The sequence below is a fragment of the Tachysurus vachellii genome, chromosome 14, assembly GCF_030014155.1.
Source record: "Tachysurus vachellii isolate PV-2020 chromosome 14, HZAU_Pvac_v1, whole genome shotgun sequence".
NCBI classification, from domain to species: Eukaryota; Metazoa; Chordata; class Actinopteri; order Siluriformes; family Bagridae; genus Tachysurus; species Tachysurus vachellii.
In genome coordinates, this window is record NC_083473.1 from 12,489,695 (window position 1) to 12,502,090 (window position 12,396).

Genomic DNA, 12,396 nt, shown 5'->3' on the forward strand with positions numbered 1-12,396 from the left:
CTCTAGAGACTATTAAAAGTTCTAGGAAATCAGCGTCATTTTAAACGTCATGGTCAGAGATCACATTTTTGACCCAGTCTGTGTTTGATGTGAATATTAAATTAAGCTCTTGACCTGTTCCTTCATGGATTTCTGCATTGCACTGCTGCCACATGATGGGCTGACTGAATAATTGCATGAACGAGCAGGTGTAAAGGTGACACAGCATGCTGAACCTTGAGGCAGATGGGCTCAGCAGAAGAACACATCAGGTTCCACTCCTGTCAGGCAGGAACAGGAACCTGAGGCTACAGTGGCCACAGAATCAATGAAATGGGACATATGAAGACTGGAAAAACGTCTGCTTTCTGCAGTGACTTGCAAGTGGTAGGGTCAAATATTGCATGAATCCATGGATCCAACCTGCTTTGAGTCAACTGTTCAGGCTACTTGTGATAATGGTGTAATTGTGAGGGGAATGTTTTCTTGGTACATACATGTTTGAATGTGATTACTGCTGCTGACCATGTACATCCATTTATCAATTTCCCTATCCAGTACTTTAAAGTGCCATGTCACATTGATGGGTTGAGTTCAGTGTAAAAAAAAAAAAATTCAAAAATCCAAAAATTTAAAAGATCACCTTCAATATGTGATAGAATCCAAAATGGTGCAGCAACCAATACAGTGAAATTCAAAGATCTGAGATGACAATGCTTGTTTTGCATTCTGTTATAGTTTCTAATTTAATACAGTTTTCATTACAAATTCTATTTCTAACAAAAACTTGAAAGAAAGTAGCATCTCAGAAAAGGTAAATGAATTCAGAGTTTCTTAGTATTTGGTATGTTTTGCTTTAATGATTATGTGCACTTGAGCTGGCATAAACTCCACACATTTGTGCAAAAACCTATTATTCATTTCAGATCATATCCATCAGAGTGTTGTCTGAACACGTGCTTCATTAGAAGAGATTAGGCATGAGGAAAATCCAACCTTTTGTACAAAGCAGTGAAGATCAGTATCATTTATTTGCTTACGTTACGATAGAGGCCTGAAAATAGAGATGCATCTTGGACATAGATTCATCACTAGGTTCAAGATATTGGACATTTGTTTTCTTTGTTTTAACTATTTCAAAATTCGTATTAATTCCAATTTTATTAAAAAAAAGACAAGAAGAAGAACAAACAAACAAAAAAAAAAAACAGATATTCTATATGGTTTTAGAGTTTTAGAAACAAAACAATCATTATCAACTGATGAGTTCTACTGTTAATATAATGTAATGTAAAGTGTGTGTGTGTGTGTGTGTGTTGCGTTTACATGCTTTTACGTTTGACATTTCCAGTGTGTACTAGGGTGTCCCTGCAGGTGGAGGTGGTTGTTGTTTGCCATGTGGGCAACCTCAGTTTTCTTCTGTTAGCCCATGTGTGCCATAACCACAGCTTTTCAGTTAAAGAAACTCCAGAGAAAGAGATGTATAGCAAGATAAAGAGGGCAACCCTCTTCTTTACCTGGATTTAAAAGCTATGTATGCATGTATGTATGTATGTGTGTGAGACACTGTCTTATAAGACTTGAAAGAACGATCTAGAAAAGATATTGTATCATTCTATAAATGAAACTCTCTACAACATTTTGGATCTTAAAATGACATTTTCTGATCATTAAGCGTTTGTGCCTTCGGGTTCAAATTACGCAGCAATTCTATAATGAGACACAGAGAAAAATGGGGACAACCCCCCTTTCTGCCCCCGCATCCAAAAGCAGGTGTACCCTTGTGCAGGTGTAACAGTAACTGTATTTCCCAGTTGATACAGCTGAGAGAGCTGAAAATGTACTAGATATAAAGTATCTATTAATTTCCACCACTTACACTGCAGATGACAAGGCATATCTAAGTGGCTCCCAAATGCATGCTTGCGAGAGGAAGGATAGTTTCAGATCCCCATTCTCATCATACTTGATGGATCCTCCAGCAGTAGATTTTTTCTTGTAAGCATGTTTGGAAATTTTTAAATATGAATATGGGATAATAAGCAATTTAAATACTTTTTGCTTCACCTGCATCTGTATGCACTTTCAAGGTGCAATCTGCCGTATGGTTCTTTTGCCTAATGATTATTCATGGCATTTGTGTCATCTGTTAATGTCTCAGTAAAATTTGCATTATATTTATTTATTTATTTTTTACCTGAGGGGGGCACTGTTGCACTGGCAGTTGGTCCTCTGGATTTGTTCATGAACTAAGAGCTTATATTTGCACCATATAGAACACCACACTCACACTTGCTTTATTTGTCTAGACGGTTACATTACAAAAATAAAATAATAGTTCACACATGGCTGTTATGATTGAGCATAGAAATGGCACTTTATCCGCAGTAGTTGATTGGTAGGTAGAATTTATTGGTAAAATTAATTGGCGTTGACATTATTGGTTAGCATTGCACCCAAAAAACACACACACACACACACACACACACACACACACACACACACACACACACACACACACACATACACACACATACACACACAAACAGGTTAACCTTTAAAGAAAATACCCTATAATGATAAGCATTTCTTTAGGTGGCTTTGCCATGCAATAAATCAGCAATTATTAACTGCATGTACAGTATAGTGAAGCAAATATAACACAACACATCTGTGTCAGGAAGCAGCCTGAGTAGGGATGATTTTGCCAAAGAATCACAGAAAGTTTCATTTACAGTGGCAATCCTGTTCACAAAGAAAATTTGATCAAAAAGTAATTTTCCTCTTGGGTTTTACTCCTTTGTACAAGATTGAATGCAGTCACTAATAATCAATGGCGCTTGTGTGAGCACGTGTGTGAACAATAGCAGATTGTAGCATTTTGAAAAGGCTCTGTTATGAATATACTGGCACAGAATGTCAGAAAGCTGTTCAGAAGTTATGACTTTCAAACTTTAGCTGGTTAACAGCTGTGAACAAATACTCTGATGAGCAACGGTATGAACAAAGCAGACTTAATCCAAGGCTGAGAGCTGTTTAGCCACAAGGGCTAAGGACTGTGGATGAGATGTGAATTAACCTTTCAGTTGTGTGTTTGTGTGTGTTGTGTAACCAGCTCTGCACAGCCTTATTCCTGTAATGGATCTTTATTCCTCAACCCTTTCATTTCAGAAGGGAGCATGGATTAATGGACTCATGGTGGTTACATTTACATACACATTTTTCTGTGTCATGGAAAACAGGACTTAACAGTGTCTCTGTCTTTTTTTATTATTACTCTTGCACATGTTTATATCCCTGTGGACAGCACTGAGGTTTCAGTGATTTACAAGACAAAATGATGCTGCAATAAAACTGTATGATAATAAAGTCTTGTGCTGCAGAAAAGGAGGAAGACAGAGAAGGGAGGGAGAAGGGCCAAGGCTGTTGATCTCTTGTTTATGCAAATATCCCCTTCCTATCCCAAGGGCTTGTCTTCACGTTGCCAAAGCTGAGGTCTACAATGGTATTGCTGCTTCCACTGGGAGAGTGAAAGACAGAGGGACATACAGTAGCACATAAACTGATAGTGACAAAGAGAGTAAGGTGGAGACAGAACGTGAGAGAGAGAGAGAGAGAGAGAGAGAGAGAGAGGGCCTACATCCTGGATGAAGAGGGATTTTGTGCCGGATCAAATGGATAGAGTCAGAGAATGAGTTGTGCTGCATATAACTAAATACTAGAACTTGCTCCATTTTGGCACTTTCTGTATTTCTGTCTGTCTCCTCTGCAACACAGACATGGCTTTTTCTCCTCCGAAAACCAAACACTGAAATAATGAGCACATAAATGAATAAAAAGTCCTAGACTGTCACAGAAAGAAAAGGTTGCAGGTGGTTTTATTTTGCATTCAGTAGGTCCAAAAAGATCACAACCTCCATTCCAAAGTTTTATTTTTGAGTTTAATAATCATGGTTAATTAGTCCAAATTCAGAAGGCAACATTTGATTAGCACAAAACAAGTCAAAGCTTGACCATCCATACGTATAACGTAAAGGAAGGTTCTTTAGACTCTCAAATGTTATTTGACAGGAAATGCTTTTGTTGTACTGTAAGGTCATCTGTAGATCTTTAAGGATTGCCATAAAAGGGCAAATCAAAGACCTCTAAGATAAAAAGGTTTATTTTTTAATAGTATAGTGAGATGTCTGTGTGTTCTGGTGAGGTGCTTTAGGGAGCCTGTGTGCGTCAAATGTCAAGGAATTCTGACGGTACTGGTCAATTTCTTTCTCATAAAGACTCCAGTCAGTCTGTTTAAGACAATCATTCATGTCAGTTGTTTTCAGTGTTTCATTATTAATCCATTTCCTTGCCAATCTTCTTCATCAAAACTTTCTTGATGCTGGCTGAAATCAAAGAAAGTTTCTCAAAATAAAAAGAATACATACTAAAGAAAAAGAATGTTTTTAGCTATGGTTGAACCAAATTAGAAGCTTAGAAGCATAGAGCATGTAGCAAATAAAGAAAATACCAAAGTGTGTAGGCACCACAAGCGTTACATTACATTGCATTACGTTACTGTATATTACATTAGGTTTAGGGATGAGCGAGTACAGCATTATCTGTATCTGTATCCGTATCTGTTAACCATATGAATTATCTGTATCCGTATCCGTACTCGGAGTGGGTGGGGCCTAACCCGGAAGTATGCAGGGCTTGTCTTGAAATGGGCGGGGCTTTAACCGGTAATAATTAATTTGTAATATTTATAACACTAGCTTACTACCTTTATGTTTTTATGAAATACAGCAAAAACGTGTCAGACACTCAGTGTCTGGTTACTGGTTAGAGACAGCTGAAGGTTTAAAAAAGAAAAAAAATCTCCGACAGGCAGAGACGCAATGCGAGTCGCATTCCACCAAGCAAGCACCACGTCTGAACGAACCCACGTTTACCAGAACTCTACTGGTTAGTAAGTACGTATTATTAACGGTACAACCCGAAGTAAAAAGCTGAAGAAACCCTAAAGGTTAACGGAAAAGACCCGCAAACCCGAGTAACTGAGGGAGAGACAGAGAGCTGTTCTTTGTGTGACTGTGAGTGAGCAGAGCGAGACACAGCAACACAATACATCTGTATGTGTGTAGGGGAGGGGCGCTGTGACTAGCCTATCACTGTAGGGGAGGGGCACTGTGACTAGCCTATCACTGTAGGGGAGGGGCGCTGTGACTAGCCTATCACTGTAGGGGAGGGGCGCTGTGACTAGCCTATCACAGAACGCTGACAATCAGCTACCCAATGATGATTTTCATTCAATCCGAGCACAGATATTGACTCGTATTACTCGTATAATACTCGTACTCGGCAGAAGTGCTTTATCCGTACCGGATACTCGTTTCAGCCGAGTATCCGGCTCGTCTCTAATTAGGTTACATGTGCCGGGATGTCCATAATGCTGAGATGTAAACAGTTTTTCTTTGCCATTCCCATTTTGGTATTTGGTTAATTAAAACCTTTCTCACTATATAGACATCCTATACTCTTATAACAGTAACAAAAATACTCCAGGATGTCATATGCTAGGCTAATTTCTGCGCTAGTTAGCATTAGGCTTATGACACATGCTATTGCACATACTGTGTGACTATCTTAATATTCAGTTTATAACATCAATATTCATGTCAACTCAAGACTAAAATCACTGCCCTAAAATCCTTTTTCATCATAAATTATTTTATTTTATTTAGTCACCAAGGTGTGTAAAATTAAGACATGAAAACTATTGTTTAAAACATTTCTTTGACCATGAATTGTTAATGTTTATTTATACATTCATCCATCTACAAAGTGCTTCTTCCTTGTCAGGGTCACAGTGGATCCAGAGCCTATCCCAGAACACTTGAAACGAGATGGGATATTACACCCTAGATGGAGCACTGCTTATCTATTTTTATCTGTCCTGCTCTTGTCCTTGTTCCTTTACACGTTTATTATCTTTCTTATATGCAATCACTTAGGTAGGATTTTATTTAAGATGCCTTTGTTAATTTATTGGAAGCCAATTCCAATCACATTTATAATTCCTAATAATAGACGTGGAAAAAATAGGATGATTTAGCATCTCTTCGTTATATGTGTATATCAGTGTTGAGCAGCTTTTTAATGATGTTTCTTACAGAATATTATTGATAATATTAAGGTAAAAAATTCAAAAAAGAAAAAGGCAACTATACAAAAACTATAGAATAAATGAGTAACATGTTGCGGTGCAAAATTACAGCTCATCTAATGCACAGTATTTCGAGGCAGTTGATGGTAGCATTTGACTCTTGTAGTTTAATAGCTATTGAATCACACACAAACTGAAGCAATATTTAAAATGCATTTTCATGATGTTCTGCCATGACATCATAGTACACAAACTTTGACAGCATATGACCTCATACATGACTTTGGTTTTCCTTACTCATGGTTCAGGTAAAAAGAAAACAGAGAAAAGCAAAACCGCAGGTTGTTAGTTTTAAATAGATAGACGTGAATTTCAACCTGTGGGCGCATATATTTGCTATGCGATAACTAAACTAAAAGCATAGTTTAGTTATCGCATAGCAAATATAAACTCCAGTCACACTTTTATACACAATAGGAAAAAATCCATAGATCTTATTTACTGATTTTGAGGAAAAAGCAGCAAACACAACATTATCTGGCACATAATGTTTGATGGTTGAGTATAATTTTGACTCATGCTTGGCAGTGTTTAGTGCCTGTTCTGAATGATATGCATCTTTGAGGAACGGCATCCAAGCAGCCATCCAAACGCCACGACCACCTGCTCACTGTAGCATGCAGGAAATTAGACTGCTGGCTTTTTCATTTCCCTTTCTGCAGTCTCGTCTCTCTCAAAGCAAATATGAGCTCCTATCTGACCAGTTGCCTTTTTAGATGTCTCTTCTGTAGTCCCGGTGGTAAAGCAAGACCAGCGCCATAGTCACACCTTTAATCTGAATCATATATTTTATATATGTAGGCAATATCTTTTGGTAAATGTCACATTCTCAGACTTGCTGATTGAGTGTCCTGCAGTGAGGACGGTGCTGTGATGGATCTCCATTCTCGCCACGGTAGCCGAATGATTGGGGAACATAATAACATCTGTGGGTAAGGGTGGGGGTGGGGGTGGGGATGGGGGGGTTTATACAGGGGGAGGAGGGTTAAATGAAGCCAAGCTGAATTATTTGAAGGGAAGAAGTGATGAAATAGAGGAAATGTATGGTGCAGAGAAAGTCAGCACTTATACATGTTATGCCTCATGCGTTCATATTGCAGATTTTTCTTTTTTTAAGTTTTTTAATTAGTCATGTGCACAAAAATGTCAGTACATTGAAATGCTTGTTGTGAGGCTCAGGTACAGTACTCTACAGCCGTGCAGTACAATACATATGACATATTTTTAAATCATTTTTTGTTGTAAAAAAGCAGAAACTCATCTCCCAGCTGCAAAGAGACAATGCTGAGTATCTATATTCCCGTTAACCTTCTATTAAACCCCTGTACTTTTAGAGTGCACTGTCCAGTTGACTGTCTCTGTTTAATGCCTCCTGCACCACTATTAAACTTCACAGTCTAGTTGGATGCACACAATTTGACATTTTTGCCCCTGCAAAAATTAAATCGAATGGATGTGGCAGCAGGCCAACCCAATGGAGTGGAGTTTTGCTGTGTTTACTCCGCTGCTCAGTGTAGTGAGTGCCATCAATAGCCTGTAAGAATATGTGTGTGCGTTGAATCATGTTTGAGTGATTTTTACACAAGAATGGTGGATAATGTCCTGTAAGTTGACCTGTACTGTGTTGTATCTGTTGCACTGTCTTTAAATGAGGAGCTGCTTTTGATTATGCTTGCTGCTTATTAACCTTTGTACAAAGACTGAAAAGGTTACTGTGTCACATGCTCCTTTTCACTGTACCTTTACATACATATATTATATATAACATACTACCAAATTCGATTAATACCTCACTTGTTAGATACGTACCATTCATTAACAGCATGTCCAGTTGCGTCAGGTGTTTGATTTGTCATATACCACAGCAATTTTTCGAATGATTATGATTTTTATTATAAATTAAAAAATGACATACTGTACATTTCATTCGTTTATAGTTATATTTATTATTGTGGCAAGTTCCTGTTAATTTCATTACTTTACATTACACAGCAAACTATAAACATTCCCTCAGCAGCATCTCGGCTTAAAGTTATTACAGCTAAAAATGCCGGTGGTCATCTTACCCAGAAATCACAAACCTTTGATGAAGGCAACGATTAAAATTAGTTTCGACGTTAATTACCCTACTAATGCATTTCTAATCCTACTGCAGAGAAAGTCCTGTTTTGCAATTCATTCTACTGATTGATTAGTGGCCGAGGACACAGTGATATTTGGGTTTGTGTGTGTGTGAGTGTGTGTGTGTGTGTGTGTGTGTGTGTGTGTGTGAGTGTGTGTGAGGCACAGACTGGCAGGTGGATGTGGTGAGAAAAGTGCAAAGATGCTGCAGACCCTTATTGAGAGCAGATGAAAATCAGTCAGCACAGCTTTTCTGATTGACAGCTCAGTGAGGTGTTTTTTTGTGGAGGTGTCAAACACTGCACAATTGCGATTTCTCCCACACTCCTCTTTCCCTCCCTCCCTCCCGCCATCTTTCCCTTGTCCATCATTCTATTATTCATCCGTCATTATTTAGGCCATCTCTTCCAAATTTCACTCTGGGCTTCTTTAAGCATTCCTCTAAACCACATTTTAGTTTTTGTGTTTCACATTTTAACACACGTTGCTTTGTCTGTCTGGATTCACCCTCTCTCTCTCTCCATCACACTTTCTTTTTTTTCCCTATTCACCTTTTCTTACCTAGTATTTTTGGAGAAGGAGTAGTTCTGCTCTTAGCGTAGGCCATTTAAAGCTGCTGGCTGACACTACTTTAATCTTCCTCCTCCGTAACCTTCGCGGCAGAGAAAGAGATGTAGAGGTTGGATGCTCTACCTACATACAACACCCTAATAGCCCTCTGCGGTCTTCTGATGTCTGAAGAAACGTGTTTGCACTCATTTGTTTTCATTAACATCAATACATACAAACATGAATTCCTGCATGGAAAGAAAAGGCAGAAGAAATGGCGTTGTACCACTTTATTCCCTGTGGCCTGACTTTTGAAATGTTACTCAGGGAGAGAAGAGCAGCCATCTTCACACGGCTTTTACACAAATTGGAATGAAGGCTTTCATCTTGGTTGTCCATTCTCAGAAAGCAATCCACTTCAAGAAGCTTCGCACTTTCTCAGATACTACAGGAGTTGTTGATTTTTTAGTATCTTCTCAGATTATCATACTATTTTTTAACGAATTCTCATTTTGTTGAGTAAAGTCGGTCTTTATTTTTTTGGGAATTTAATTATGAAAAGCATAATTGTCTAATTGTCTTTTTTTCTTATATTTGACTGAAAATAAATAGAAATTAGATGCCTTACTATTTAAATCAAATCAAATGAAATTTATATATTTGATTCTATATATAAATATATAGAAATAAATGCATAACGTAATTTAAAAGATAGTACTGTAGAATGAAATTGCAAATATTCAATGAGTAAATATGTCTAGAAGTAGCTTAACTTTACAATGATAGATGTATTAGTCATAATGAGAAACATTAGGTACTGTACATTCACTAGTATTGTAGGTGATTTCACTAGAATAGAATATTTATTTGCATAAAAAAGTAGTTGGTAAGTATGAAATAAAATATTAGTGAGCTTGCTGTCATGTGAGAATATTACTGAAGTGCATTATTTCCCTTTAACAGTGATTTGAAACAATTATAATTAAAACTATTGTCAAACCATTTATTATGTTTAATGTTTAATGTAACATTTGTACACTATATAGACAAAGGTTTGTGAACACCTGACTATCATTAGTGATTCTTCCCCAAACTGTTGCCACAAAGATGGAAGCATACAGTTGTATAGAATGTCATTGTGATCTGTAACATTACAATTTCCCTTCACCGGAACCAAAAGGAATAAATCTGTCTCAACATGACAATGCTCCTGTACACTGTGCGAGGTTCATAAAGACATGGTTTCCCAGGTTTGGAGTGGAGGAGCCCAAGGGGCTACACAGAGCCTTGATCTCACCTTTTTGGAATGCCCCAGGTTTCCTTGCTCATCAGTGCCTGACCTCACTAATGCTCTTGGAAAACCATGGGCAAACCCTGATAGCCACGGTGCAAAACTAGTGAAAAGCCTTCTTAGAAGAGTGGTGTTCATTATTATACAATGTGGACTAAATCTGTAATGGAATGTTCATACAAACATTACATGTGTGTGATGGTCAGGTGTCCACAAAATTTTGGCCAATAGCTTAGTTACAGTAGTTACATTTAATGTTATACAAAATGTGTAAGACAAGTTACTACTTCATGTTGCCACTGATGTTATAGCAGACATAATAAACAGTAAATCCCACACTATCATCTCACCTCCCAACTTTCTTGAAGCTGATAAGACAAAGTTCATATTAAAAGTTCTGTTTTGCGATGCAGACCGATGCAGTATTTCATAAATGTTAAAAAACAGTTCTGTCTCTTTACACAAAAGAATTATGCATTTTTCTTTGTTACATATATTTCAGAACCTATTGTTAGGCTTTGATTATGCTGAGTGTGCACCATGCAAGTCCCTGTAAATGAGATGTTACTATAGAAACCTATCAGAATGAGAACATCAATAAATCCTGTGATTTGAATTACAGTGGGCCTACTGTAATATTCACACAACCTGAGCTACATATTACAAATTTAATACATTTTCCTTACCTTGAAATAGAAAAACAGAATATTTTTAACCTATACGATAAATTTCTCATTCATATCTCTTTGTATTGTCTCTTGTGTAATGTTGTGCTCCAACACATTAAGTTTCTCTCTGTGTCCCAACTTTACTCCTTTGTTTCAGCCCTATGGATGCAGACACCATGACTCCTACTGCGGAAACCGTTGGCAGCTGTTCTGGCTCTGCTGTTTGCATGAAAAACCTCTATGGCTGGCATACAGGGACACAATCTGTCACTCAACCTTAGCTTTAAGACAAAGAGAAAATTAGAGTGTGCCCTTGCTATCTAGTCTTGAGACAGAGTGAAAGAACCTTGGAGTGCTAATTGTGATGGGAAGTCAACGTCTTCACAGCACAAGAGGAGAAAAATAGTGAAGCATATTTTATCTCAACACCTGACATGAAGGATATATTTTCAAGAATACAACATTTATCTTTCCCTTGGTTTTTTGGTGAGTTATAAAGTAAGCAGTCAATTTGACAGACGGGTTGGAAACAGCATTGTTTAAAGCAGTACAACCTTGTCAAACACTCTTCACCGCTTTCCTCAAGACATTTGACAAGTGTCTCTTTTATTTGTGGGAGAACATGGGAACATCACTCCATTGAGATCTGAAACCTCTGTATTTTGAACTGTACAGTTTTCAAGCCTGTGTACAAAATGAAATAACTAGGCCACTAAAGTTGCCATGCTACTAAGTACAGTTTAAATAAATCATGAAAAGGTTCTGTGGAAATTATATTTGTTTTCTGTAATCCTTGAGGCACAAGCGACATTTGACAAAGCTTTGATCGATAATGAGAGTCATGATCAGGGGCTGAAGATGTTCTGCACTGCTTATAAAAACAGATAACAGTGAACAAATCTGTTTTACAAAGTAGGTTACCCACTCTCTGCTTGAATCTTATATGAACATTTAAAGGTCTGAAATAGAACAAAGGAAATGAATACTCAAATAGTGACATTTTATTGCCTTTTTATGGCAGTCTCGTAAAAAATGTTTTAGATTTTAACCTATTGAGTGCTTCTATGCTTAATATCCCTTCATTTCAAAACTGTGGTTATTGTAGTGAGTGATTAGGGGAAAACTTTGCTTTGACAGAAGTGATGTATAGCTATCTGAATGCTTAGAGATGTTTTCCAGCAACTTGAGAATCTGAGTTTTTTCTTGCTGGGAATTGTGGGATTGTGCCCCTTTAAACATGGAGGTTTTCAGGACTGCAGGCCCATGAGCAAGACACTTAACCCCAGTCTGTTTCAAGGCTTCTAGCAGTCCATCCATGTACCTTTAGGTTGTGTATTTCAATGACAAAACAGGAGATTTGAAAGTCTGTGTGCATTGCCAAGAACATTTTGCTACAGGTAAGGATAAAATTAAACCATTATATATTGTATAAGTGAATATCAATAAATGAAATGAAAATGCTTGTTCATGTGTTACCATTGGACTGACACGTGCCATCACTGTCAACTGTCTAAAGAAATTTATGTGCAAAAGTAATGGGCATGTGCATGGAAATAAAACAGACATATTTTATATTTTAA